The sequence below is a fragment of the Giraffa tippelskirchi genome, chromosome 1 (genome assembly GCF_054371585.1).
Source record: "Giraffa tippelskirchi isolate mGirTip1 chromosome 1, T2T-mGirTip1v1.2.pri, whole genome shotgun sequence".
NCBI classification, from domain to species: Eukaryota; Metazoa; Chordata; class Mammalia; order Artiodactyla; family Giraffidae; genus Giraffa; species Giraffa tippelskirchi.
The window spans coordinates 97369275-97396308 of NC_137275.1; the positions used below are offsets into that span (position 1 = coordinate 97369275).

The following is a 27034-nucleotide window of genomic DNA, read 5'->3' on the forward strand; positions in this document are numbered from 1 at the left end:
TTTTCTGCTAATTAGCACCTGAACCAAATGCTGAAGAGGCCCTGGAGATGGTGAAGTAAACAAGCCTGTTAATTACTTCTTAAATCCGGTGAAAATAGTTGACCAGTTGCAGTTGAAATGCAGTTAGAACTGTGGATGAATCATCCTTTATCTCCTCCCGGTCTCCTAAATGCGTATGCTTAAGAGGAGTCAGTGATATTATTTAACGCTCTAAATGTATCACATATTCATGGGAAGAAGAGTTTAATGCATTTTTCTCACAGTGTGATATTGTGATTTAAAATAAGTATATTTTAGATCTTTGTCCCCCTTTTTGCTCAGAGCTCCTAAAACCGTTAGAATTTCCTAAAGGATGAGAAGAACACAAGTATCTTTTGTTATGTTAATGAGCTGACCTTTGGAAAGCACTTAAGGGTTGCGCGCCAGTTGCCAGGTGGAGCCAATGAAGTAATTAGGTTAGAACTTTCAGTCCCACCCATCACCTTCCGGGGAGGAAAGAAAGGCAGGAGGTTGAGTCAATCATCATTGGCCAAGGGGCCCGTCAATCATGCCTAGGTAATATCACCGCCATAAAACCCCCCGAAAGGGCTGGGTGAACTTTCTAGATGGTGAACAAGGTACCTGGAGAGGTTGTGGAACCCTTCCCTGAGTCTTCTATGTGGATGTTCACCTGTATCCTTTATCACATCCTGTAAGAAGGCCGAGTAAAGGTAAGTAAGTCTTTCTGTGAATTCTGTGTGCTGCTTTGGCAAATTAAATTCAAGGATGGAGTCTTTGGAAGCTCTATTGTTAGTAGGTCAGAAGCACAGGTGCGGAGAAGGCAATGGCAACCCACTTCAGTACTCTTGCTGGAAAATTCCATGGACAGAGGAGCCTGGTGGGCTGCAGTCCATGGGGTCGCGAAGAGTCGGACACGACTGAACGACTTCACTTTCACTTTTCACTTTCATGCATTGGAGAAGGAAATGGCAACCCACTCCAGTGTTCTTGCCTGGAGAATCCCAGGGCCGGCGGAGCCTAGTGGGCTGCCGTCTATGGGGTTGCAGAGTCGGACACGACTGAAGTGACTTAGCAGCAGCAGCACAGGTGACATCTGGGATTGCAAATAGCATCCCATTGAGGGGCAGCAGTCTGGTGGGACTGAGCCGCGACTCTGTGGAATCTGATGCTGTACCTGAGTAGGTAGTGTCAGAGTTGAATTAAACTGTAGGACACCCAGCTGGGCTGGAGAAATGGGTGGTGTGGGGAAAACCCCAAGACATTTGGTGATTATAAGTGTCAGAAGTGAAGTTCTTTTTGTTGTTGTTGAGTAGTAAAGGAGATACACAGGAAAGAAAAACACAAGAGAAAGAGGTATCGGAAGAAAAGACTTTCCCCCCCCTAGGCTGTAGGAAAGAACTCTAGGTTTTTCTTAAAGTTATAGCAAGAAATCTTTGTAACAAAATCATAAGTAGGCTACTCCCTGTGCAAAAGTCAATAAAGAGGCCAAGCTGGTGGAAAGGGAAATTTGCTTTATTTTGGATGCTGGCAACCGGTGGGGGTGGTGGGCCTGTTGGGCCCCTCCAGAGGCCAACTCCTTCCCATTAATGATCAGTGGGTAAGAGCTTTTATAGACAGGGTTGGGGAGAGGGGGGCTACATGCAGAAAGAGTATAGACAGCTCTGAGCGTCATCTTGAAACTGGTCACCTGGGGTCTGACCAGCGTCATCTTGATTAAGTATTGTTCATTTTCAGTTCCAGGGTCAGTTTGTCCCCATTTCTTTGAGGCCAAGTCTCAGAATTGTGGCAGCTTATGTCATGGTTACAGTCTGGTCATCATATCGTTAACTTCTTCCACCTGGTGTGGGTTTCAGTATCTGTAAGAGCACTCGAAGGATGTGGCTCAATTTTATCTGTAGACCTTGTGCTGTGTGTGTGCTCAGTCACCTCAGTTGTGTACAATTCTTTGTGACTTCACGGGTTGTAGCCCACCCGGCTCCTCTGTCCATAGGATTTCCCAGGCAAGAAATACTGGAATGGGTTGCCATTTCCTCCTCTAGGGGATCTTCCTGACCCTGGGATCGAACCCACATCTCCTGCATTGCAGGCAGATTTTTTTTTTTTTTTTTTTTAACCCCCAAGCCAACCAGGAAAGACTATAGCCCTTGCTGCTGCTGCTGCTAAGTCGCTTCAGTCGTGTCCGACTCTGTGTGACCCCATAGACAGCGGCCCACCAGACTCCTGCATCCCTGGGATTCTCCAGGCAAGAACATTGGACTGGGTTGCCAGTTCCTTCTCCAATGCATGAAAGTGGAAAGTGAAGTGAAGTCACTCAGTCATGTCAGACTCTTAGTGACCCCATGGTCTGCAGCCTACCAGTCGCCTCCGTCCATGGGATTTTCCAGGCAAGAGTACTGGAGTGGGTTGCCATTGCCCTCTCCTCTCCACTATAGCCCTTGAGAAGGAACTAAAAGGTCCTTGACCACACTTAATGACTAATTATTATTATTTGGTCTCCTTTGACTGTTTTGTTTCTGCATTTTCTCACTTCTCCAATAAAATTTATTCTTTGGCTAAATTTTTTTCATAGGCAAAGGCAGGCTGAGGACCTGGGGGTAAAGAACCATAGGGTCCTGCTCCATTTCAGTTAATAGTAAATGTTTAATGGAGAAATTCTGTGTCCAGCATGGTCTTAACTATTTTATGTACATGGTTTCATGTAATTCTCACTACAACCCTAGTGGTAGATACTTTTATTGCCCAATCATACATACCTAATAAGAGGCAGTGCTACGTGATTAAGGAGCCCAAGAGCTGAACCTTTGTATTATTTACCCTCCATACTCTAACAGGCCTTCCCTGGTGGTTTAGTGGTAAAAAGTCTACCAGCAATGCAGGAGACACTGGTTCGATCCCTGAGTTAGAAAGATCCCCTGGAGAAAGAAATGGCAACTCACTCCAGTATTCTTGCCTGGAAAATCCCGTGGACAGAGGAGTTGGGCGGGCTGCAGTCCATGAGGTTGCAAGAGTTGGACACGACTTGGCCACTAAACCACCATACTTTAATAGGAAACCATGGCATGCTCATTTTTAGGGGAAAAAAAAAAATATATATATATATATATATATATGGTGAATATGTTTTTCTTTTGAGAAAGTGAATTAATCTGTGAAAGTCATCTTTTCTCCACAAGGTGAGGGTGAAATGAAATATCAAGAGCTGAAATCTTCTATTCTATGTTGATAACTCAGTCATTAAAGCAACCCTCCCTGGACAGGCTTCATCAAAATAGTGACAATAGAGTACAGGCATACTGAGTTTTACTGCAGTTCAATTCCTGGTGCTTTGCAGATACCATGTTGTTTATAAATTGAAGCTTTGTGGCAATCCTATGTTGAACAAGTCTTTCAGTGCCATTTTTCCAATAGCATTTGCTCACTTCCTGTCTCTTTCACATTTTGGTAATGCTTTAAACTTTTTTTATTACTTGTTTATTATGGTGATCAGTGATCTTTGTTACTATCTGACTCACTGAAGGTTCAGATGATGGTTAGCATTTTTTTAGTAATAAAGTATTTTTTTAATGATGGTATATACACTGTTTTCTTTTTTAGACATGTAAATATAGCTTTTATATGCACTGGAAAATCAAAAATTTTGTGTTACTTGCTTTATTGGGATATTCGCTTTATTTCAGTGGTCTGAATCAAACCACAGTGTCTCCAAGATATGCCCGTGTCATGGAATTTAGACAACCCAGCCTCCTATAAGGGGGAGAAGAAAGTTCACAGCAAATGACAGTGGAAGACAGAGGGAGGGAGGTGCCGTGTGTACCCCCACGCCCCCACCCCACCCCACCCCACCCCAGGACAAACCAGACACGGCTGTCGCCAGTTCTGTTAACTGGTCTATCCAGCTTATGAAGGAGCTCTCCTGAGAGGTTAGGTGGCAGCTGTGGGCTGCCATCAAGCCTCACACTAGATCCCTTTCTGCTCTTTCAGTCCTGCAGCTCAGCAGATGGTAAGCATTTCTCTAGCAGGCTCTGAAGGAAGGCGGCAGTGAGTCCAGAGCAGGCGGCCTGGGTCACCTGGGGGCATGCCAGTAGCTGTGCCTAATGACAATATCGGAAAGCCCAATTAGGCTCCAGAAAGTTCCCTTGAGCAATCCCTAACACAGTGTTGACTTTTGTGAGGCCGCCTCAGTGTAGGGCACCTGCAAAAAGGCTCATTAGCTGCAGGAAGTCTCTCTTGCTATTCAACTGCACCTCCAGCTCAGAAACATCAGACTCTTGGCAGATAGAGCCTGTACGCAGCTCAGGGAAATCTTTCCTTTGGTTTCAGTTCATGACGTTTAGCAGCCTCTTTAGTCACCCATGAAGGAACTGAATACCCACAGTAAACTGCAGTCAGCTCATCTGTTATTCATATAACAATGACCATGCACACTATTGTTGTAGGGTTCTGAGCACTGTAAAGCCGTTTTGAGAATTAGTCTCTAGATTCATATATAGAATTTGTATGTTGTTCTCCCTCACAGAGCTTGCCCTTTCTTCTTTTCTGTAACATTTAAAAATTACATATCAAAGAAAAAAAAAACAAAAAATAAAAATTACATATCACATTTATTATCACTATTTGTTTTAGTTTGTTTGATTTGTCCTGCAAAGAACTTTTTATGATATATTTTTCCTGGATGTGTACAGATATTCTTCACCTTATGATGGGATTATGTCCTCATGAACCTATTGTAAGTTGAAAATATCCTAAGTGGAAAATGCATTGAACACATCTTAGCTACCTTTACATCATAGCTGAGTCTACACATGCTCAGAACACTTAGATTAGCCTGCAGTTGGGCAAAATCATCTAAGACAAAGCCTCTTTTATGATAAAGTGTTGAATATCTTGTGTTATTTGTTGAATACTGATAGACAAAAAATGCTTGTGTGCGTCCAGAATGATTAAGTGTATTGGTAGTTTACCCTCGTGGTTGACTGGAAACTGCAGCTGCCACCCAGAATCATGAGAGAGTGTGGTAACACATATTCTTAGCCTGGGAAAGATCCAGATTCAGAACTTAACATATGATTTCTACTGAACACATAGAGCTTTCATACCACCGTAGAGTCTCTAAGAGTCATTAAATGGAATCATTATAAGCTAGGGACCATCTATAAATTCCATTCATAGTAAAGTGACTTCAAAGATTTTGGCAAAGCACATTTTCAAGTAAACAAGTCTCTCTTCAGTCGTATAGTAAGTCTTTATTTCCTGCATATTATATGTGTATATTCTTCTAGATCCTGGGAATATAGCAGTATTTTGGATTGACTGGGTAGGGAAGGTCTCACTAAGGTGACACTTGAGTAAAGATATAAGGGCTTCCCTGGTGGCCCAGCAGTAAAGAATCTGGCTGCCAATACAGGGGACTCAAGTTCAGTCCCTGGGTCAGGAAGATCCTGCATGCCACAGGACGACTAAGCCTTGCACCGCAACTACTGAGCCTGTGCTCTGGAGCCGCACACTCAAGAGCATGTAGTCAGCAACGAAGGAAGCCACCACAGTGAGAATCCCGAGCATTGCAATCAGAGGGTAGCCCCCGTGCAGCATTGAAGACCTGGCTCAGCCTCAATAGATAAAGATTTGAAAGATGCAAGAAGAGTGTGGTTTACAGCTTGAGGGGAAGAAGGGCTGGTCAGAGAGAAGAGTCAGTGTGGTTGTTTACATATATGGGTTGATTCCTTTTGGTCCATTTGTTGCAAAGGGAGACAGTAGTTACATAAGGATTGGCTGTGTTTATGACTGAAACCTATTGCAGTGGACTGTGAGTTTGTGCCCCCCTCCTGGCCCCCTGGTGGGCTGCTGTCCATGGGGTCGCCCAGAGTTGGACACGACTGAAGCAACTGAGCATGCATGCACGCATTGGAGAAGGAACTGGCAACCCACTCCAGTATTCTTGCCTGGAGAATCCCCAGGGATGGAGGAGCCTGGTGGGCTGCCGTCTGTGAGGTCGCACAGAGTTGAACACGACTGAAGCGACTTAGCAGCAGCAGCCCGGCCTCCAGATTCATATAGTGAAACATCCCAATGTAATGGTGTTTGGAGATTGGTTCTCTAAGAGGTAATTAGGTGATAAGGGTGGAGCCCTCGCGAATGGGATTTGTCCCCTTACGAGAAGAGGCTAGAGAGCTCTCTTGCTCTTTACATCCCTCTCTGAATACAATAGAAGTTGGCAGATTATAACCTGGAGGAAGGTTTCTCTGGAACTGCACCATGCTGACACCCTGATCTCAGGTCTCTAGCCTCAAGAACTGTGAGAAATGAATTTCTGTTGTTTATAAGCTACCTAGATTATGGTAATTTGTTATAGTAGTCCCAAAAGGACTGAGACACCTATATAATTAACTAATTGGTTTGGAAAGGTAAAATACTGTGAAGAAATCTCAGAAGTGTTGGTCTAAGATGGCTATATAAACAGATTTGACTGTTTTATTTCAAGGCTTTGTTAAATTCAGATAAAACCACTATTTTATCAAATAACTGATTTAACTGCATTTCATTTTGAAGCAATTATTTTTATGACAAACAGTAAAGCTACTCTGTGGAGAGAAAAAGTATAGGTATGAGACAATGATCAATAAGTTCAGGTAAAATAAATTAAGAGAGTAAATCTCATGTTGAGTATTCTTCATTTAAGTCACTCAGTCATGTCAGCTCTTTGTGACCCCATGTCCAGCAGCATGCCAGGCGTTCCTGTCCACTGTCTCTTGGAGTTTGTTCAACTCATGTCCATTGAGTCAGTGATGCCATCCAACCATTTCATCATCTGTCATCCTCTTCTCTTCCTGCCTTCAATCTTTCCCAGCATCAGGTCTTTTCGAATGATTCAACTCTTTGCGTCAGGTGGCCAAAGTATTAGAGCTTCAGCATCAGTCCTTCCAATGAATATTTAGGGTTGATTTCCTTTAGGAGTGACTGGTTTGATCTCCTTGAGTCTCCAAGGGACTCTCAAGAATCTTCTCTAGTAGCACAGTTCAAAAGCATCAATTCTTTGGTACTTAGCCTTCTTTATGATCCAACTCACATCTCTACATGACTACTGGAAAAAACATAACTTTGACTATATGGACCTTTGTCTGCAAAGTGATGTCTCTGCTTTTTAATAAGCTGTCAAGGAGAAGGAAATGGCAACCCACTCCAGTACTCTTGCCTAGAGAATCCCATGGACAGAGGAGCCCAGTGGGCTGCTGTCCATAGGGTCGCACAGAGTCGGACACGACTGAAGCGACTTAGCAGCAGCAGCAGCAAGGTTCATCATAGCTTTTCTTACAAGGAGCAAGCGTCTTTTAATTTCATGGCTGCAGTCACCATCTGCAGTGATTTGGAGCCCAAAAATAAAGTCTCTCACTGTGTCCATTTTTTTTTTCTATCTATTTGCCATAAAGTGATGGGACTGGTTGCCATGATCTTAGTTTTTTGTATGTTGACTTTTAAGCTAGCTTTTTCACTTCCTGTTTCACCTTCATCAAGAGGCTCTTTAGTTCTTCGCTTTCTGCCATAAGCATGGTATCATCTTTTACTATCTGAAGTTATTGAGATTTCTCCTGGCAATCTTGATTCCAGCTTGTGCTTCATCCAGTCCAGTGTTTCTCATGATGTACTCTGCATACAAGTTAAATAAACAGGGTGACAATATATAGCATTGATGTACTCCTTTCCCAATTTTGAACCAGTCTATTGTTACATGTCTGGTTCTAACTGTTGCTTCTTGACCTTCATACAGGTTTCTCAGGAGTCAGGTAAGGTGGTCTGATATTCCTGTCTCTTTAAGAATTTTCCACAGTTTGTTGTGATCCACACAGTCAAAGGCTTTAGCATAGTCAATAAAGCAAGAGTATATTTTTCTGGAATTCCCTTGCTTTTTCTATGATACAACAGATATTGGCAATTTGATCTCTGGTTCCCCTGTCTCTTCTAAATTCAGCCTGTACATCTGAAAGTTCTTGGTTCACATATGGTTGAATCCTATCTTGAAGGATTTTGAGCGTTACCTCGCTAGCATGTGAAATTAGCACAGTTCTGCCGTGATTTGAACATTCTTAGGCTTCCATGGTGGCTCAGTGGTAAAGAATACGCCTGCAATGCAAGGGCACAGGAGACACAGGTTTGATCCCTGGTTCAGGAAGATCCCCTGGAGGAGGGCATGGCAACTTACTCCAGTGTTCTTCCCTGGAGAATCCCCATGGACAGAAGAACCTGGTGGGCTACAGTCCATAGGGTTGCAAAGAGTTGGACATGACTGAAGCGATGTAGCAGGCACATTGAATATTCTTTGACATTGCCCTTCTTTGTGATTGGAATGAAAACTGACCTTTTCCAGTCCTGTGGCCACTGCTGAATTTTCCAAATTTACTGGCATATTGAGTGCAGCATTTTAACAGCATCATCTTTTAGGATTTGAAATAGCTCAGCTAGAATTACATCACCTCCACTAGCTTTGTTCTTGGTAATGCTTCCTAAGGCCCACTTGACTTCACACTCCAGGATGTCTGGCTCTAGGAACGTGACCACATCACTGTGGTTGTCGGGGTCATTAAGACCTTTTTTGGTACAGTTCTTCTGTGTATTCTTGCCACCTCTTCTTAATATCTTCTGCTTCTGTTAGGTCGATACTGCTCTGTCCTTTATTGTATCTATCTTTGAATGACATGTTCCCTTGGTATCACTAATTTTCATGAAGAGATCTCTAGTCTTTCCCATTCTATTGTTTTCCTCTATTTCTCTTCATTGTTCACTTAAGAAGGCTTTCTTATCTCTCCTTGCTATTCTTTAGAATTCCACATTCAGATGAGTATATCTTTCCTTTTCTTCTTTGCCTTCCTCTTCTCTTCTTTTCTCAGCTATTTGTAAGTCCTCCTCAGACAACCATTTTGCCTTCTTGCACTTCTTTTTCTTGGGAATGGTTTTGGTCACTGCCTCCTGTACAATGTTATGAACCTCTGCCCATAGTTCTTCAGGCACTCTATCAGATCTAATCCCTTGAATCTATTTGTCACTTCCAGTGTATAATCATAAGGTATTTAATTTAGGTCATACCTGAATGGCCTAGTGGTTTTCCCTACTTTCTTCAATTTAAGTCTGAATTTTGTAATAAGTTCATGATCTGAGCCACAGTCATCTCCTGGTCTTGTTTTTGGTGATTTTTACCATAGTAAAATAAAATTTTAGAAAATGAATTCAGGTGAAAAGTCTTTCTTCAAGGGCAAATTAACCTGACTTCATTTTCCAGCTTCTATTTATGAGTCAAATAAATCTAGTAGTTTGAAAATATTTCATTTTGCAAGCCTGATATGATCTGTATCTCTAAATCTTCTGTTAATGGCTGCGAATATCCCGAAACTGTCTTATGTGTGGAGGCAAGCGTTCTAGTCATCTTCCCCATATCTGAATAACCACAATGGAAGTCCTTCATTTCCTGTGCATTTATTATCCAGTTTTCCAATATGAGAAACTATAGGCAAGGAAATAGTAAGAAAGCAAGGGCGCTCTAAGCCTTTAGCTGATTTTGCTCGATGGGGACATTGTCAAAGTCCCAGGAAGAGAGGGTAAGCATCCTTCATATCTGCCCTGTGTTGGAGAAGGATCCACGTTGTGCTGGGCTTGTGTGGGCCCATCACCCCCGCACCTTCTTGTAAGGTCAGTACAGTTTCTGCCCTCAAAGGGTGTTCAGGAAACTTTTCAGTGTGGACACAATGATTAATTTTGTCTTCGAGTTCAAAGGCTGGTTCTGTCATTTTGAATGACAGTCCAAAGAGTGCAGGACAAAAAGAAAAAACCCAAAGACCGAGATCCAGGCTCTCTGGCAGGGCAAAGGAGGCTCCAGATAGGGCTGTGCAGTCCAGTCAGGCCTGACCTTGTAGGCTCTGCCCCCTGAAGCATCTGAGCATGTAAGGTCACAAAAGGTAATGAGCCACTAGGCATTTCAAATCTCTCATTTAAACAGTGCCAACTTCCAGATAAGAATTTTTATTTTTCTAGCTCCTTTTAAATGCAGTCGGTATTTCTTACTGTTTGGGGACAATAAAATTGTAACGGCCTCTTCCTTTGTAGAGAGTTAATAATATGCCCAGATTTTCAGGGACTTCATGCTCTCCAGCAGTGGTTTTAAATTTTTGTTTTTCTGTGTTTGTTTGCTTTTAATCCTAAGTGCGTTATGTGGCTTGTCATCTAAATGCTTCTCTCTATCTGGTGTGTTGTTCTTAATGATTCTCTGTGGCATCCTTTCCATTTCTCACTCCCCAATCACCAGGAGTTAATAACAGTAGAACTCTAAACAAATGAGCCATTATTTCCAAGGGACCATTTCTGCCAGCATTAGATTATTTTTGTATTGTATGAGATGGTTGCCTAGGAGGCTTTTATTTTCAGTAACCACAGTTTTCGTTGTTTCTTGATTTTATGGATGGTAGAAAACAGTTTTGGATTCTACATAGAAAAATTGTCTTTAAAATCTTCAGCTACACAGCATATGATTTCGTATAAAATTCTTACTGTGAAGAAAAGAAGAGCCTTTTAATGGAAGTAATCACAGGGGCTTTAATACAAAGCTTGTAGGGGAGAGAGATTCTGTAAGCTAAATCCTATATCTTAGAGCCCCTTTAAGCTCAGTGGATGAACTAACTATAATACTATGATTTCAGCCTGTAGACAGTTATTTTTCCAGACTGTTTATTCACTTGAGAAAGTCTCTAATGATGGAAAATGACTTTTAACTGATGAGGTAACTATTTTTTGCAGATCAAAAATGGTAGAAAAGCAGCAGTTTTATAGGTCCGATTTTATAGAAGATTTAAAATGATAGTTTTTTTTTTTTTTTAAAGGACAATGCTTGATGCATTCAAAGACCTGGAGAAGTGGGAGAGATGGGAACTGTAAAACTAATACAGAGCAATTTGGGTGACCAGGGGCTGAGTCTCCAAATGTCTGCTCTTCTGCATTAGTTCAAAGTTCAGCGCTCTCAGATTTTGTGGAACATTTACAGTGAGCTAGTTACTGTGCTAATTAACCTCTATATGATCTACATATGCTGTTTAGAGATACAGTCTATCAGTAATCTGTAAGGTTTTAGTACAGTCAATAATCTGAGGTATTTTTATCTTATTTATGTGTGGGCTTCCCTGGTGGCTCAGATGGTAAAGAGTCTGCCTACAATGTAGGAGACCTGGGTTCACTCTCTGGGTCGGGAAGATCCCCTGGAGAAGGAAATGGCAACCCTCTCCAGTATTCTTGCCTAGAGAATCCCCATGGAGAGAGGAGCCTGGTGGGCTACGGTCCCTGGGGTAGCAAAGAGCTGGACACGACTGAGCGACTAAGCACAGCACATAGTGGATTATAATGTGTTAGTTTCTGCTGTACAGCAAAGAGATTCAGTTCCACACATATATATTCTTTTTAATATTCTTTTCCATTATGGTTTGGCACTTTATTTTTCACTTCTAGAGATGAGGGAATTGAGGTTCCCAGAGCTAAAATAACTCACAAGACTCGTCTGATTCTAACATTTCTGCCCTGAATCGTTATGCCGTTTTTGTCTTGTGACCAGAAAGCAGGAGAAAGCCTGGGTGCTGGGGAGTTTTGTGGGTGCTCTGCTTTGTGTATTATCAAGAAAGAATCTACCCTCAAAGGAAATTCTATGGGGTTTCTCTTTTTTAGGCTACTCTTCTTTCTTTCTACATCAGAGCATTAAAACTACCAGGTGTCAGTCTTGCAGATTTTAAAGAAATCATTCTATTTCCTGCTGTACCCCATAGGTTTTTTTTTTTTTTTATTACAGCTAGGTGGCGCAGTGGTAAAGAATCTGCCTGCTAATTCAGAAGACCAGAGTTCGATCCCTGGTTTGGGAAGATCCCCTGGAGAAGGAAATGACAACCCACTCCAGTACTCTTACCTGGGAAATCTCATGGACAGAGGAGCTTGGCAAGCTACAGTCCATGGTAGTCAGATGTGTCTTGTTGACTCAACAACATTTCAGTTAGAGGCCCAGTTACAAATGCCAGCATTTATTTTTCTATCAAGGATGCATCAAAAGTAGATAACATAGCTCAGCTACAAGAGTTATGGTTGGATGGGAATGGGGCAGGAGAATGCTAGGGAGAGAAGTTTTCCTTTCTTCTTCTTGGTAAAAGTGTTAGTTGCTCAGTTGTGTCTGACTGTTTGCGACCCCATGGACTGTAGCCCTCCAGGCTCCTCTGTCCATGGGATTCTCCAGACAAGAATACTGGAGTGTGTAGCCATTTCCTTCTCCAGGAGATCTTCCCAATCCAAGGATCAAACCCAGGTCTTCTGCATTGCAGGTAGATTCTTTCCACTCTGAGACACTAGTGGGATTGTCTTCATTTCATCCCAGGGTCCTGGGCCACTAAGAACATTTTAGGAGATGGTGGATGATAAACTCTCCCAAATTGCTATATTTCCTTTTCCAACTTTTATCCAATTCATATTGTAAAAAGAGAAATACAGATGTATTATAAGAAGGGACACAGTGTTTTCTGAAAATGGAGAAGAGAAAAGGCTTCAAATTTTTTTAAAATTTAAATTTAGTTTTTATTGAGATATAGTTGATTTAATATATTGTGTTAGTTTCAGGTATACAGCAGAGAGAATCAGTTACACATGTGTATACAACCATTCTTTTTAAGATTCTTTTCCCATACAGGCGATTACAGAGGGCTTCCCTGATGGCTCAGTTGGTAAACAATCCACCTGCCAAGTAGGAGACCCCAGTTCAATTCCTGGTTCAGGAAGATCTGCTGGAGAAGGCTACCCACTCCAGTATTCTCGGGCTTCCCTTGTGACTTAGCTGGTAAAGAATCCACCTGCAATGCCGGAGACCTAGGTTCGATCCCTGGGTTGAGAAGATCCCCTGGAAAATGGAATGGCTACCCACTCCAGTATTCTTTTCCCATACAGGCCATTACAGAGTATTAAGTAGAGTTCCCTGTGCTATGCAGTAGGTTCTTACCATAGGTTAGTTATCTGTTTAATACACAATAGTGTTTACATGTCAATCCCAATTTCACAAATTCATCTCCTTCTTCCCCACTTGGTATCCATACATCCATTCTCTATGCCTGTGTCTGTCTCTATTTCTGCTTTGTGAATAAGTTCATCTGTATTATTTTTCTAGGTTCCACATATAAGAGATATTATTAGATTTGTTTTTCTCTTTCTGATTTACTTCACTTTGTATGACAGTCTCTGGGTCTATCTACGTGTCTGTAATTTCCACAAATTTGTCCCTTTTATGGCTGAATAATACTCCATTGTATATATGTATCATTATTCTTCTATTGATGGACATTCAGGTTGCTTCTATGTCTTGGCTATTGTACATAATGCTGAAATGAACACTGGGGTGCATGTATTTTTTAAATTATGGTTTACTCCAAGTTTATACCCAGGGTTTACTCCAGGTTTATGCCCAGCAGTAGAATTGCTAGGTCATATGGTAATTTTATTTTTCCTTTTCTAAGGAACCTCCATAGTAGCCTTGATAGTGGCTAAATCAGTTTACGTTCCCATCAGCAGTGTAAGAGGTTTCCCTTTTCTCTGTACCCTCTCCATTTATTGTTTGTAGATTTTTTTTTTTTGATGGCTATTGTGACAGGTGTGAGATGATGTCTCATTCTAGCTTTGATTTGCGTTTCTCTAATAATTAGTGATGTTGAGCATCTTTTCATTGTTTGTTGGCCATCTGTATATCATCTTTGGAGAAATGTCTATTTAGGTCTTCCATTTTTTCATTGAGACTTTTTTTTATATTGAGTTTCTTGATCTACTTGTATATTTTCAAGATTAATCCTTTGTCAGTTGCTTCATTTGCAAATATTTTCTCCCATTCTGAGGATTTTCTTTTAACTTGTTTATGATTTCTTTTGATGTGCAAAAGCTTTTAAGTTTAATTAGGTCCCATTTGCTTATTTTTGGTTTTATTTTCATTACTCTAGGAGGTGGGTCAAAAAAGATCTTGCTTCGATTTTATGTCACAGTATTCTGCCTATGTTTCCCTCTAAGAATTTTACAGTATCTGGGCTTATCTTTAGGTCTTAAATTCATTTTGAGTTTATTTTTGTGATTGGTGTTAGGGAGTGTTCTAATTTCATTCTTTTAAATGAAGAGGCTGCCTTTTCTTCCTTGTATATTCTTGCCCCCTTTATTAGGCAACTGTAGGTGTGTGGGTTTATCTCTGGGCTTTCTATTCTGTCCCATTGATCTGTATTTCTGTTGTGCCAGAACCATACTTTTTCAATGACTGTAGCTTTTCAGTACAGTATGAAGTCAGGGAGTCTGATTCCTCCAGCTCTGTTTTTCTTAAGATTGCTTTGACTATTCTTTGACTATTCGTGGTGTCTTGTGTTTCTATAAAAATTGTGAAATTTTTTGTTCTAATTCTATGAAAAATACCATTGGTGATTTGATACGCTTGCAATGAATTTGTATATTGCTTTAAACAGTATAGTCATTTTCACAATATAGATTCTTCGAGTCAAGAACATGGTATATCTTTCCATCTGTCATCTTTGATTTGTTTCATCAATATCTTACAGTTTTCTGAGTATAGGTCTTTTGCCTCCTAAGGAAGGTTTATTCCTAGGTATTTATTCTTTTTGATGAAATGGGATTGGTTCCTTGATTTCTATTTTCTGATCTTTCATTGTTAGTATATAGGAATGCAAGAGAATTCTGCATATTTTTTTAAAGATTTTTCATGTGGATCATGTTTAAAGTCTTTCTTGAATTTGTTACAATATGGTTCCTGTTTTATGGTTTGATTTTTTTTGTCTTGACACATGTAGAATTTTATCTCCCTCACTAGGGATCAAAACTGCACCTCCTGAACTGGAAGGCAAAGTCTTAGCCGGAAGTGTCTGTGTGTTACTTCTGTACTCTGCCACTTTACAAGTTCACTGAGCTCTCGCAGTTTTCTGAAAACATCTTTAGGGCTTTCTCGTATGGTATCCCATCATCTGCAAAACAGTGATGATTTTAGTTCTTTTCCAAGTTGGATTCCTTTGATTTCTTTTTCTTCTCTGATTTCCGTGGTTAGGACTTCCAAAACTGTGTTGAATGATGGTGGCAAGAGTGAACATTCTTGTTTTATTCCTGATCTTAGAGGAAGTGCTCTCAATTTTTCACCATTGAGAATGATGTTTACTGTGGGTTTGTCGTATATGGCCTTGATATGTTGATGTAGGTTCTCTCGGCTCACTTTTTGGAGATTCTTTTTAATCATAAATGTATTGAATTTTGTCAAAAGCTTTTTCTGCATCTGTTGAGATGATCATATGGCTTTTAGTCTTCAGTTTGTTGGTGAGATGTATCACAGTGATTGATTTGTGGATATTGAAAGATCATTGTATTCCTGGGATAAATCTCACTTGATCATGGTGTATGATCCTTTTAATGTGCTGTTGGATTTGCTTTGCTGGTATTTTGCTGAGGATTTTTGTGTGTATGTTCACCAGTGATATTGGCCTGTAATTTTCTTTTTTTGTGACATTTTGGTCTGGTTTTGGTATCAGGGTAATGGTGGCCTCATAGAATCAGCTTTGGAGTGTTCCTACCTCTGCAAAATTTTTGGGAAGAGTTTCAAAAGGTATGTGTTAACTCTTCTCTAAATGTTTAATAGAATTTGCCTGTGAAGACATCTGGTCCTGAACTTTTGTTAGAGGATTTTTAATCAATTTCAGTACTTGTGATTGATCTTTTCATATTTTCTGTTTCTTCTTGGTTTATTCTTGGAAGATTGTACCTGTCTAAGAATTTGTCCATTTCTTCTAGTTGTCCATTTTATTGGTGTATAGTTGCTTGTAGTCTCTTATGATCCTTTGTTTTTCTGTGATATCCATTGTAACTTCTCCTGAGGAAAAGCTTTTTAAAAATTAAGGCCTTGAACACATCCCTAATATGTAGATTTGTAAATGTAAATTCAGTTGTGAAAGGTTAGTTTCAGAAATTTTATAAGCTGTGAGAATGCCTTTAACTTCCCGCCTACCATTCACACACACATACACATTCCCCCTTCATGCATCTAAGCTTGCCCGTTACTTTGAGCATCTCATGTTTGAGAGTTGAAGTTGGATTTCTTTCTAAATCTCTTCTTAACCCATCCTTCCAAAACAAATCTAGTGAAGCCGATGCAATGCAGGGCTGAGATGTGATGAACCAGTTGGGCAGCAGCATGGGTTTCTGTACGGATCTAATATGGCTGAAAAAACTAGAAATTTTCCAAGAAGCTTGTGAGAGAAACTGGCTCTCCTTTTTCAGGAGGTTGGTTTATTGATTCATTCGTTAGATGATTGGTTTTTTCATTGTCTACTTTAAGTCAGTCATTTTGCCAAGAGTTGTGGATACACAGATGGTTTTGACGTAATTCCTACCCTTAGTGAGAAATGACAGTGGGATTCAGACAAGTAGATTGTCAATGACACAATATTGAGGGGCCTAGAAATGAGTGAAGGGGCAGAGGATGCTGCACTACACCATACAGGGTCAGGTGATGTATCTGTGGGGCACTGAAGTTAAGAGGTCTTTATACAGAAACCTTACCCTTAGTGTCATGGTACTGTCTACCGGGTACTTGCCTTCATGTGCACTATTTTTGCAACTGATAAAATAAATGCATCCAAGTGGCCCAGTGGCAAAAAATCTGCCTGCCAATGCAGGAGACTCAGGAGATGCGTGTTCAATCCCTTGGTTAGGAAGATCCCCTGGAGGAAGAAATGGCAACCCACTCCAGTACTCGTGCCTGGAAAATCCATGAACAGAGGAGCCAAGCAGACTACAGTCCACGGAGTCGCAGAGAGTCAGACACGACTGAGCTGCACAAACATGCACAACTGACATCAGACAAATGTAAAGACAGGTGACATACCGAGAAACAACAAAAGGAAACGAGTAAGCTTTTTAACTCAACACTTTTTCATTCATAGGTTGTCAATCATAGAGAGAATCAGTTCAGTTCAGTCACTCAGTTGTGTCTGACTCTTTGCGACCCCATGAACCGCAGCACGCCAGGCCTCCCTGTCCATCACCAACTCCCGGAGTCTACCCAAACCCATGTCCATCGAGTTGGTGATGCCATCCAACCATCTCATCCTCTGTCATCCCCTTCTCCTCCTGCCCCCAATCCTTCCCAGAATCAGGGTCTTTTCCAATCAGTCAACTCTTCGCATAAGGTGGCAAAGGATTGGAATTTCAGCTTCAACATCAGTCCTTCCAATGAACACCCAGGACTGATCTCCTTTAGGATGGACTGGTTGGATCTCCTTGCAGTCCAAGGGACTCTCAAGAGTCTTCTCCAACACCACAGTTCAAAAGCATCAATTCTTCGGTGCTCAGCTTTCTTCACTGTCCAACTCTAGCCATCCTTAAGAACTGTAGCCAAGGGAGTTGTATGGACCAAAGAAAAGAGGGGATTTGAGTAATTGTCTAGGAATTAATGGCCCTCTCTCCTACCCAGGGAGGGGAAAAAATCCATCAGCCCTTTAGTTTGTTTCTCAGTGGCTAATGAACCATGTAAAACTCCATTTTTGTACAGCAAGTTGGCTGTAAGGAATACTTAGGAGGCAATTAGCAGTAGTCAACACCTAGAGGTAAACATCTCTTGGCATAGTATGTGCTTAGTCGCTCAGTTGTGTCCAACTCTTCGGGACCCCATGGACTGTAGCCCACCAGTCTCCTTTGTCCATGGGGATTCTCCAGGCAAGAATACTGGAGTGGGTTGCCGCCCTTCTCCAGGGGATTCTTCCCAACCCAGGGATTGAACCCAGGTCTCCCACATTGTGGGTGGATTCTTTACTGTCTGAACCCCAGAGAAGCCCTTGGCATGGTATAAATCATCTTAAATGGAATTAGTCCCTATCCTTCATGTTTGTTTCCTAATGTTAGGTCCAAGGACCAGCTACATCAGCTCCATAGACGATGCTTGTTACAAGTACAGGTGCTTGGGTCTCTCTTACATTTACTTATTAAGAGTCTGTTTGGATAATGGCCCAAACATGCATTTTAAAAATAAAATTCAGTGATTTTATTCACACCACAGCTTAGGGAGTACTGGTACGGCAGTTTACAATCTTACAGTACAACTTGGCATAGATATACAATAAGGTAAGAACATAAAGAGAAATATAGGGAATATATTTAACCCATGATAATAAATGTGGATAAAAAGAATAACACTTACTATATTGCAGTTCCAGAAACCACTGAAACAATTTATATTGAGCAAAAATGCAGGAAGGAAACAAAATGATGCTTCAGAGTTTTTCTTGGACCTGCTAAAATTATTAAAAATATCTTTCAGCTGGACTTGAAAAGAGTCTGAAAATCACTCTCTACTGAATTTGCTGAATTATAAAATAGTTCCATGCATATGGCATGAAACTTCTAGACATATTGCATACATATGTGCTGGGAGGAAGGCTTACCATGGGTGAGGACAGAGACAGATTCTTCTTCCATGTGTCTATCATGCCTTTCAAAGGAGGAGCAAACAATTTTGAATACACTACATACCTTTCAGCATTAGAATCCTCTTTACTAATAAGTGCTAAGCACAGAGATGCTAATTGCTTACCAGTCTCAGATCCAGGAACTTCAAGTAGATTTTTCTGGTGAGCTTAATTGGCTTTTGTACTGTGTTTATCTTGCTAGTGGTAAGTTCAAGGTGTATTTCACAGCACTTTAGTGTAAGTACAAATTTCAAACCAGAGCCAATTTATTCCATGACAATAGGATGGGGTGAGGGGGGTGTTCCATTATAACCAAGAAGAATTGTACAAAATTTTAAAAACATTTTTATTTATATATTTTTTGGCTGTACTGGGTCTTCATTGCTGGGTGTGGGCTTTCTCCAGTCGGGGTGAGCAGGGGCTACTCTTTAGTTGCAGTGCCTGGACTTCTCATTGCAGTGGCTTCTCTTGTTGTGGGGTGCAGGCTCTAGAGCAGGGACTCAATATTTGCAGTACGTGGGCTCAGTAGTTTCAGAGCATAAACTCTGGAGTGTGGGTTCATTAGTTGTGGTGTGTGGGCTTAGTTGCTTCTTGGCATGTGGAATCTTCCCAGACCAGGTATCCAACCCATGTCCCTGCATTGGCAGGTGTATTCTTTAGCACCAAACCACCAATGAAGTCCAAATTGTACAAATTTTATCAGCAGCTTTACAAGCAATTTTTTTGGGGAGGAGAGGTTGAATTATGTTTTTTTTTAAATTTTAATTGGAGGCTAATTAATTTACAATATTGTGGTGGTTTTTGACATACTTTCACATGAATCAGCCATGGGTGTACATGTGTTCCCCATCCTGGCCCTCCCTCCCACCTCCTTCCCATCTCATCTCTCAGGGTCATCCCAGTGCACCAGCCCTGAGCACCCTACCTCATGCATTGAACCTGGACTGGTGATCTATTTCACGTATGATAATATACATGTTTCAATGCTATTCTCTTAAATCATCCTGCCTTTGCCTTCTCCCAGAGTCCAACAGTCTGTTCTTTACATCTGTGTCGCTTTTGCTGTCTCACGTATAGGGTCATCGTTACCATCTTTCTAAATTCCATATATATGCATTAATATACTGTATTGTTGTTTTTCTTTCTGACTTACTTCACTCTGTATAATAGGCTCCAGTTTCATCCACCTCATTAGCACTGATTCAAATGCATTCTTTTTAATAGCTGGGTAATATTCCATTGCATATATATACCACAGATTCCTTATCCATTCGTCTGCTGATGGACGTCTAGGTTGCTTCCATGCCCTGGCTATTGTAAACAGTGCTGTGATGAACATTGGGGTACATGTGTCTCTTTCAATTTTGGTTTCCTCAGTGTGTATGCCCAGCAGTGGGATTGCTGGGTCGTATGGCAGTTCTATTTCCAGGTTTTAAAGGAATCTCCACATTGTTCTCCATAGTGGCTGTACTAGTTTGCATTCCCACCAACAGTGTAAGAGGGTTCCTTTTTCTCTGCACCCTCTCTAGCATTTATTGTTTGTAGACTTTTTGATAGCAGCCATTCTGACCAGTGTGAGATGGTACCTCATTGTGGTTTTGATTTGCATTTCTCTGATAATGAGTGATGTTGAACATGTTTTCATGTGTTTGTTAACCATTTGTATGTCTTCTTTGGAGAAATGTCTGTTTAGTTCTTTGGCCCATTTTTTGATTGGGTGGCTTATTTTTCTGGTATTGAGCTGCATGAGCTGCTTGTATATTTTTGAGATTAATTCTTTGTCAGTTGCTTCATTTGCTATTATTTTCTCCCATTCTGAAGACTGTCTTTTCACCTTGCCTATAGTTTCCTTGTTGTGCAAAAGCTTTTAAGTTTAATTAGGTCCCATTTGTTTATTTTTGCTTTTATTTCCATTACTCTGGGAAGTGGGTCAAAGAGGATCCTGCTGTGGTTTATGTCAGAGAGTGTTTTGCCTATGTTTTCCTCTAGGAGTTTTATGGTTTCTGGTCTTACATTTAGATCTTTAATCCATTTTGAGTTTATTTTTGTGTATAGTGTTAGAAAGTGTTCTAGTTTCATTTTTTTTACAAGTGGTTGACCAGTTTTCCCAGCACCACTTGTTAAAGAGATTGTCTTTTCTCCATTGTATATTCTTGCCTCCTTTGTCAAAGATAAGTTGTCCATAGGTGCATGGATTTATCTCTGGGCTTTCTATTTTGTTCCGTTGATCTATATTTCTGTCTTTGTGCCAGTACCATACTGTCTTGATGACTGTTGCTTTGTAGTATAGCCTGAAGTCAGGCAGATTGATTCATCCAGTTCCATTCTTTTTTCTCAAGCTTGCTTTGGCTATTCAAGGTTTTTTTGTAATTCCGTACAAATTGTGAAATTATTTGTTCTAATTCTCTGAAAAATACCATTGGTAGCTTGATAGGGATTGCATTGGATCTATAGATTGCTTTGGGTAGTATACTCATTTTCACTATATTGATTCTTCCAATCCATGAACACAGTATATTTCTCCATCTATTTGTGTCATCTTTTATTTCTTTCACCAGTGTTTTCTGTATATAGGTCTTTTGTTTCTTTAGGTAGGTTTATTCCTAAGTATTTTATTCTTTTTGTTGAAACGGTGAATGGAATTGTTTCCTTAATTTCTCTTTCTGTTTTCTCATTGTTAGTGTATAGGAATGCAAGGGATTTCTGTGTGTTAATTTTATATCCTGTAACTTTACTGTATTCATGGATTAGCTCTAGTAATTTTCTGGTGGAGTCTTTAGGGTTTTCTATGTAGAGGATCATGTCATCTGCAAACAGTGAGAGTTTTGCTGCTTCTTTTCCAATCTGGATTCCTTTTATTTCTTTTTCTGCTCTGATTGCTGTGGCCAAAACTTCCAAAATTATGTTGAATGGTAATGGTGAGAGTGGGCACCTTTGTCTTGTTCCTGACTTTAGGGGAAATGCTTTCAATTTTTCACCATTGAGGATAATGTTTGCTGTGGGTTTATCATATATGGCTTTTATTATGTTGAGATATGTTCCTTGTATTCCTGCTTTCTGGAGGATTTTTATCATAAATGGATGTTGAATTTTGTCAAAGGCTTTCTCTGCTTCTATTGAGATAATCATATGGTTTTTATCTTTTAATTTGTTAGTGTGGTGTATCACATTGATTTGTGGATATTGAAGAATCCTTGCATTCCTGGGATAAAGCCCACTTGGTCATGATGTATGATCTTTTTAATATGTTGTTGGATTCTGTTTGCTAGAATTTTGTTAAGGTTTTTTGCATCTATGTCCGTCTGTGATATTGTCCTGTAGTTTTATTTTTTTGTGGCATCTTTGTCTGGTCTTGGTATTAGGGTGATGGTGGCCTTATAGAATGAGTTTGGAAGTTTACCTTCCTCTGCAATTTTCTGTTAGAGTTTGAGAAGGATAGGTGTTAGCTCTTCTATAAATTTTTGGTAGAATTCAGCTGTGAAGCCATCTGGTCCTGGGCTTTTGTTTGTTGGAAGATTTCTGTGTACGGTTTTGATTTCTGTGCTTGTGATGGGTCTGTTAAGATTTTCTGTTTCTTCCTGGTTCTGTTTTGGAAGGTTATACTTTTCTCAGAATTTGTTCATTCCTTCCATGTTGTCCATTTTATTGACATATAGTTGCTGATAGTAGTCTCTTATGATCCTTTGTATTTCTGTATTGTCTGTTGTGATTTCTCCATTTTCATTTCTAATTTTGTTCATTTGATTCTTCTCCCTTTGTTTCTTGAGTCTGGCTAATGGTTTGTCTATTTTATTTATCTTCTTGAAGAACCAGCTTTTAGCTTTGTTGATTTTTGCTATGGTCTCTTTTGTTTTGCATTTATTTCTGCCCTAATTTTTGTGATTTCTTTCCTTCTACTAACCCTCTGGTTCTTCATTTCTTCCTTTTCTGGTTGTACAAGCAATTTTTTAAACTATCCAAGCCTAGGTTAATGGACTTGCAAATATATAATCTCCCCTTTCCTTGGCCACTATTCATTTTATGCTGATTCCTCTCTCACTTGCTCTAACTCTCCCTCTTTCACGGGTTAAGCACTACATTTTTCTAGCCATCTGATCCACATTGGCTGAAGCTAACTTGATGAATGAGATAATTAAAAGAAAAAACAGAAAGCTGGAAAATCTACATCGAGTTCTTGGATTTTCATATATAAAGGAAGAAAGAGTGGAGGAAGGGAAAAAGGAGAAGAAAAAGGAAGTTATATAAATATGAAATGAAAGCAAGATTATGCCAACTAGACATCAGATGACATTATCATTTTATAAAGGTCAAACTTGGAAGAGGAAATATTTTTACCTGTTATTAGGAGTAACAGTTTTTCCCTTTCTTGTCATGGTTTGAAGTGTGTGCACGATGTTGAAGTCCTAATCCTCAGTACATGTGAATGCGAATTTATTTGGAAATAGGGTCTTTGCAGATCAGATTAAGATGAGGTCATTAGGGTTAGCTCTATTCAATATGACTGGTGTCTATAAAAAGGAAATTTGGGCACAGAAATGGAACGTGATAGAAAGCAATTTAAAGACAAGGAGAATGCCTGAGGCTACCAGAAACTAGGAGAGACGGGGAACAGTGTCTTCCTTCCAGACCATAAAGAGAACCAGCACTCCCAACACTTTGATTTGTGACTTCCAGCCTCCAAAACTATGAGACAATACATTTTTGTTGATTAAGCCACCCAGATCATGGTAGTTTATCATGGCAGCACCAGGAAATGAGTATACTTCTTGAAAATATTTAGAATGAAAAAGAACAAATTAAAATGTCATCAAATTGTAGACCTTTGCTCTGTGGGACATAAAAATTTCCTAAATTTCCTGGTTTGGTCAATGGACTGCTACAAATGGAGAGGGGGCAAATAAGGTTGATAGACAGGTTTGTACCTCAAGTTGAAGTCAAATTTTCTGAAAAGCAATGAAGATAGAAATAGAGTTACCATGTGCTGAAATAACAGCACAAAAGCTCTGAGTCTCAATAAATCTTGGGCTGCTGGATATGGATTGACAGACTGAGATGGCTCTTAGAATCTGGCACAAAGCCCCCCTTTTCACATGAGGAAATGGAGGCCTGGGGAAGTTAGATTACTTGGCCAAAAAAATAACTCTTAGCTTACAAAGCTGCCACGCTGGATATATGAACAGAAAGGTGACACAGCAGAACTGATTGCATAGACTTTATCACACAAAGTAATTAACTCAGACAGGCATCACTGTGTGCCCATGTGATTCCTGAATCCAGCCCGGGCTTAGGAGGCAAGGGTGTTAGGTTTCTGCTGGGAGACATTCAGTCAGTCATTAGCTATATGCCATATTTACTCACCCAAAAGGAGCAAAGAAATTAAGGTTTTAAGGGACAGAGGAGTAATTATTGCCTCTGTTGTCACGTTTGCTTTACATGGAATGAGGCATGAAGATAATCAGGTGACATCTCCCTCCTTACCTTCCTCCCTGATTCTTCTTTATTATCATTAGATGATAAGCAGAAACTGTTTCAGAATCAACCAAGATTCATGGACACAGTGTAAGAATCTCTGAGATCTCAGATGGGATGGCTGTTTTACAGCAAAAGAAAAAAAAGGAAGTCTCATGCTACAGTTGAATGTGAGCCCCATTTATCCAGCCTCCGTTGTTGGAAGTACTTGTTGGACATTGATGTAGAATGCCAAAATCATAATTTGATGAAGCAGTGGGTTCGTTTCTGAACAAATGCTCGTATTCACAAACTGTACTGATATGCCAGTGAGTGCTTTGCTGAGAAAATCTTATATTTATCAGATGTTTCGTAAACTAATCATTTGGTTCTAATTTTTAGGAGCTGTGCCTCAAAGAAATATACTTTTTAGGCTGACTATCCCAATGATCATGTAGAATTAGGACAGAGATCTGTAATTTTGTCAACTTTTTTCTGTCAGATTAAACTTTCATAACCCCTCTGTAACCGTAACTAAAAAAAACAAAACAAAACCCTTATTTAAGATTTATAGGAAAAAAAAGTGTACAAAGAGTTTCGTACAAAGAGTTTCTGTATACTCCATAGCTAATTTTCTCTATTGTCATTAGCATCTTACATTAGTATGGTACATCTGTTACAATTAATAATACAATATTGATATAGTAATAATATTAATTAATATATGTAATATAAGCTAATTAACTAATTAGCTTGCTCCTTGGAAGAAAAGTTATGACCAACCTCAGTTCAGTTCAGTTCAGTTGCTCAGTCGTGTCCAACTCTTTGCGACCCCATGAACCGCAGCACACCAGGCCTCCCTGTCCATCACCAACTCCTGGAGTCCACCCAAACCCACGTCCATCGAGTTGGTGATGCCCTCCAACCATCTCATCCCCTGTTGTTCCCTTCTCCTCCTGCCCCCAATCCTTCCCAGCATTAGGGTCTTTTCCAATGAGTCAACTCTTCGCATGAGGTGGCCAAAGTATTGGAGTTTCAGCTTCAACATCAATCCTTCCAATGAATATTCAGGACTGATCTCCTTTAGGATGGACTGGTTGCATCTTCTTGCAGTCCAAGGGACTCTCAAGAGTCTTCTCCAGCACCACAGTTCAAAAGCATCAATTCTCCAGTGCTCAGCTTTCTTCACCATCCAACTCGCACGTCTATACATGACTACTGGAAAAACCATAGCCTTGGCTAGACGGACCTTTATTGGCAAAGTAATGTCTCTGCTTTTAAATATGCTGTCTAAGTTGGTCATAACCTTCCTTCCAAGGAGTAAGCGTCTTGTAATTTCATGGCTGCAATCACCATCAGCAGTGATTTTGGAGCCCAAAAAAATAAAATCTGACACTGTTTCCCCATCTATTTCTCATGAAGTGATGGGACCAGATGCCATGATCTTAGTTTTCTGAACGTTGAGCTTTAAGCCAACTTTTTCACTCTCCTCTTTCACTTTCATCAAGAGGCTCTTTAGTTCTTCGCTTTCTGCCATAAGGGTGGTGTCATCTGCATATGTGAGGTTATTGATATTTCTCCCGGCAATCTTGGTTCCAGCTTGTGTTTCTTCCAGCCCAGCATTTCTCATGATGTACTCTGCAAATAAGTTAAATAAGCAGGGTGACAATATACAGCCTTGACATACTCCTTTTCCTATTTGGAACCAGTCTGTTGTTCCATGTCCAGTTGTAACTGTTGCTTCCTGACCTGCATATAGGTTTCTCAAGAGACAGGTCAGATGGTCTGTTATTACCATCTCTTTCAGAATTTTCCAGTTTATTGTGATCCACACAGTCAAAGGCTTTGGCATAGTCAATAAAGCAGAAATAGATGCTTTACTGGCACTCTCTTGCTTTTTCCATGATCCAGTGGATGTTGGCAATTTGATTTCTGGGTCCTCTGCCTTTTCTAAAACCAGCTTGAACATCTGGAAGTTCACGGTTCACGTATTGCTGAAGCCTGGCTTGAAGAATTTTGAGCATTACTTTGCTAGCATGTGAGATGAGTGCAATTGTGTGGTAGTTTGAGCATTCTTTGGCATTGCCTTTCTTTGGGATTGGAACGAAAACTGACCTTTTCCAGTCCTGTGGCCACTGCTGAGTTTTCCAGATTTGCTGGCATATCAAGTGCAGCACTTTCACAGCATCATCTTTGAGGATTTGAAATAGCTCAACTGGAATTCCATCACTTCCACTAGCTTTGTTCGTAGTGATGCTTTTTAAGGCCCACTTGACTTCACATTCCAGGATGTCTGGCTCTAGGTGAGTGATCACACCATCGTGATTATCTGGGTCGTGAAGATCTTTTTTGTACAATTCTTCTGTGTATTCTTGCCACCTCTTCTTAATATCTTCTGCTTCTGTTAGGTCCATACCATTTCTGTCATTTATCAAGCCCATCTTTGCATGAAATGTTCCCTTGGTATCTCTAATTTTCTTGAAGAGATCTCTAGTCTTTCCCAATCTGTTGTTTTCCTCTATTTCTTTGCATTGATCGCTGAGGAAGGCTTTCTTATCTCTCCTTGCTATTCTTTGAAACTCTGCATTGAGATGGGAATATCTTTCTTTTTCTCCTTTGCTTTTCGCTTCTCTTCTTTTCCCAGCTATTTGTAAGGCCTCCTCAGACAGCCATTTTGCTTTTTTGCATTTCTTTTCCATGGGGATGGTCTTGATCCCTGTCTCCTGTGCAATGTCATGAACCTCTGTCCATAATTCATCAGGCACTCTGTCTATCAGATCTAGTCCCTTAAATCTATCTGTCACTTCCACTGTATAATCATAAGGGATTTGATTTAGGTCATACCTGAATGGTCTAGTGGTTTTCCCTACTTTCTTCAATTTAAGTCTGAATTTGGCAATAAGGAGTTCATGATCTCAGCCACAGTATGCTCCCAGTCTTGTTTTTACTGACTGTATAGAGCTTCTCCATCTTTGGCTGCAAAGAATATAATCAGTCTGATATCAGTGTTGACCATCTCGTGATGTCCATGTGTAGAGTCTTCTCTTATGTTGTTGGAAGAGGGTGTTTGCTATGACCAGTGTGTTCTCTTGGCA

At 40.3% G+C, this 27034-nt stretch overlaps 1 long non-coding RNA gene across 1 annotated transcript in view; it reads left to right on the plus strand.

The window, feature by feature from the left end:
• Nucleotides 1-543: 543 nt before the first annotated feature.
• The window catches only part of LOC145504439 (uncharacterized), a 32566-nt gene continuing 6075 nt past the window's right edge, over nucleotides 544-27034 (plus strand). The window contains exon 1 of the long non-coding RNA XR_014052204.1: nucleotides 544-710. This is a non-coding gene — a long non-coding RNA (uncharacterized LOC145504439). The remainder of the gene's footprint in view (nucleotides 711-27034) is intronic.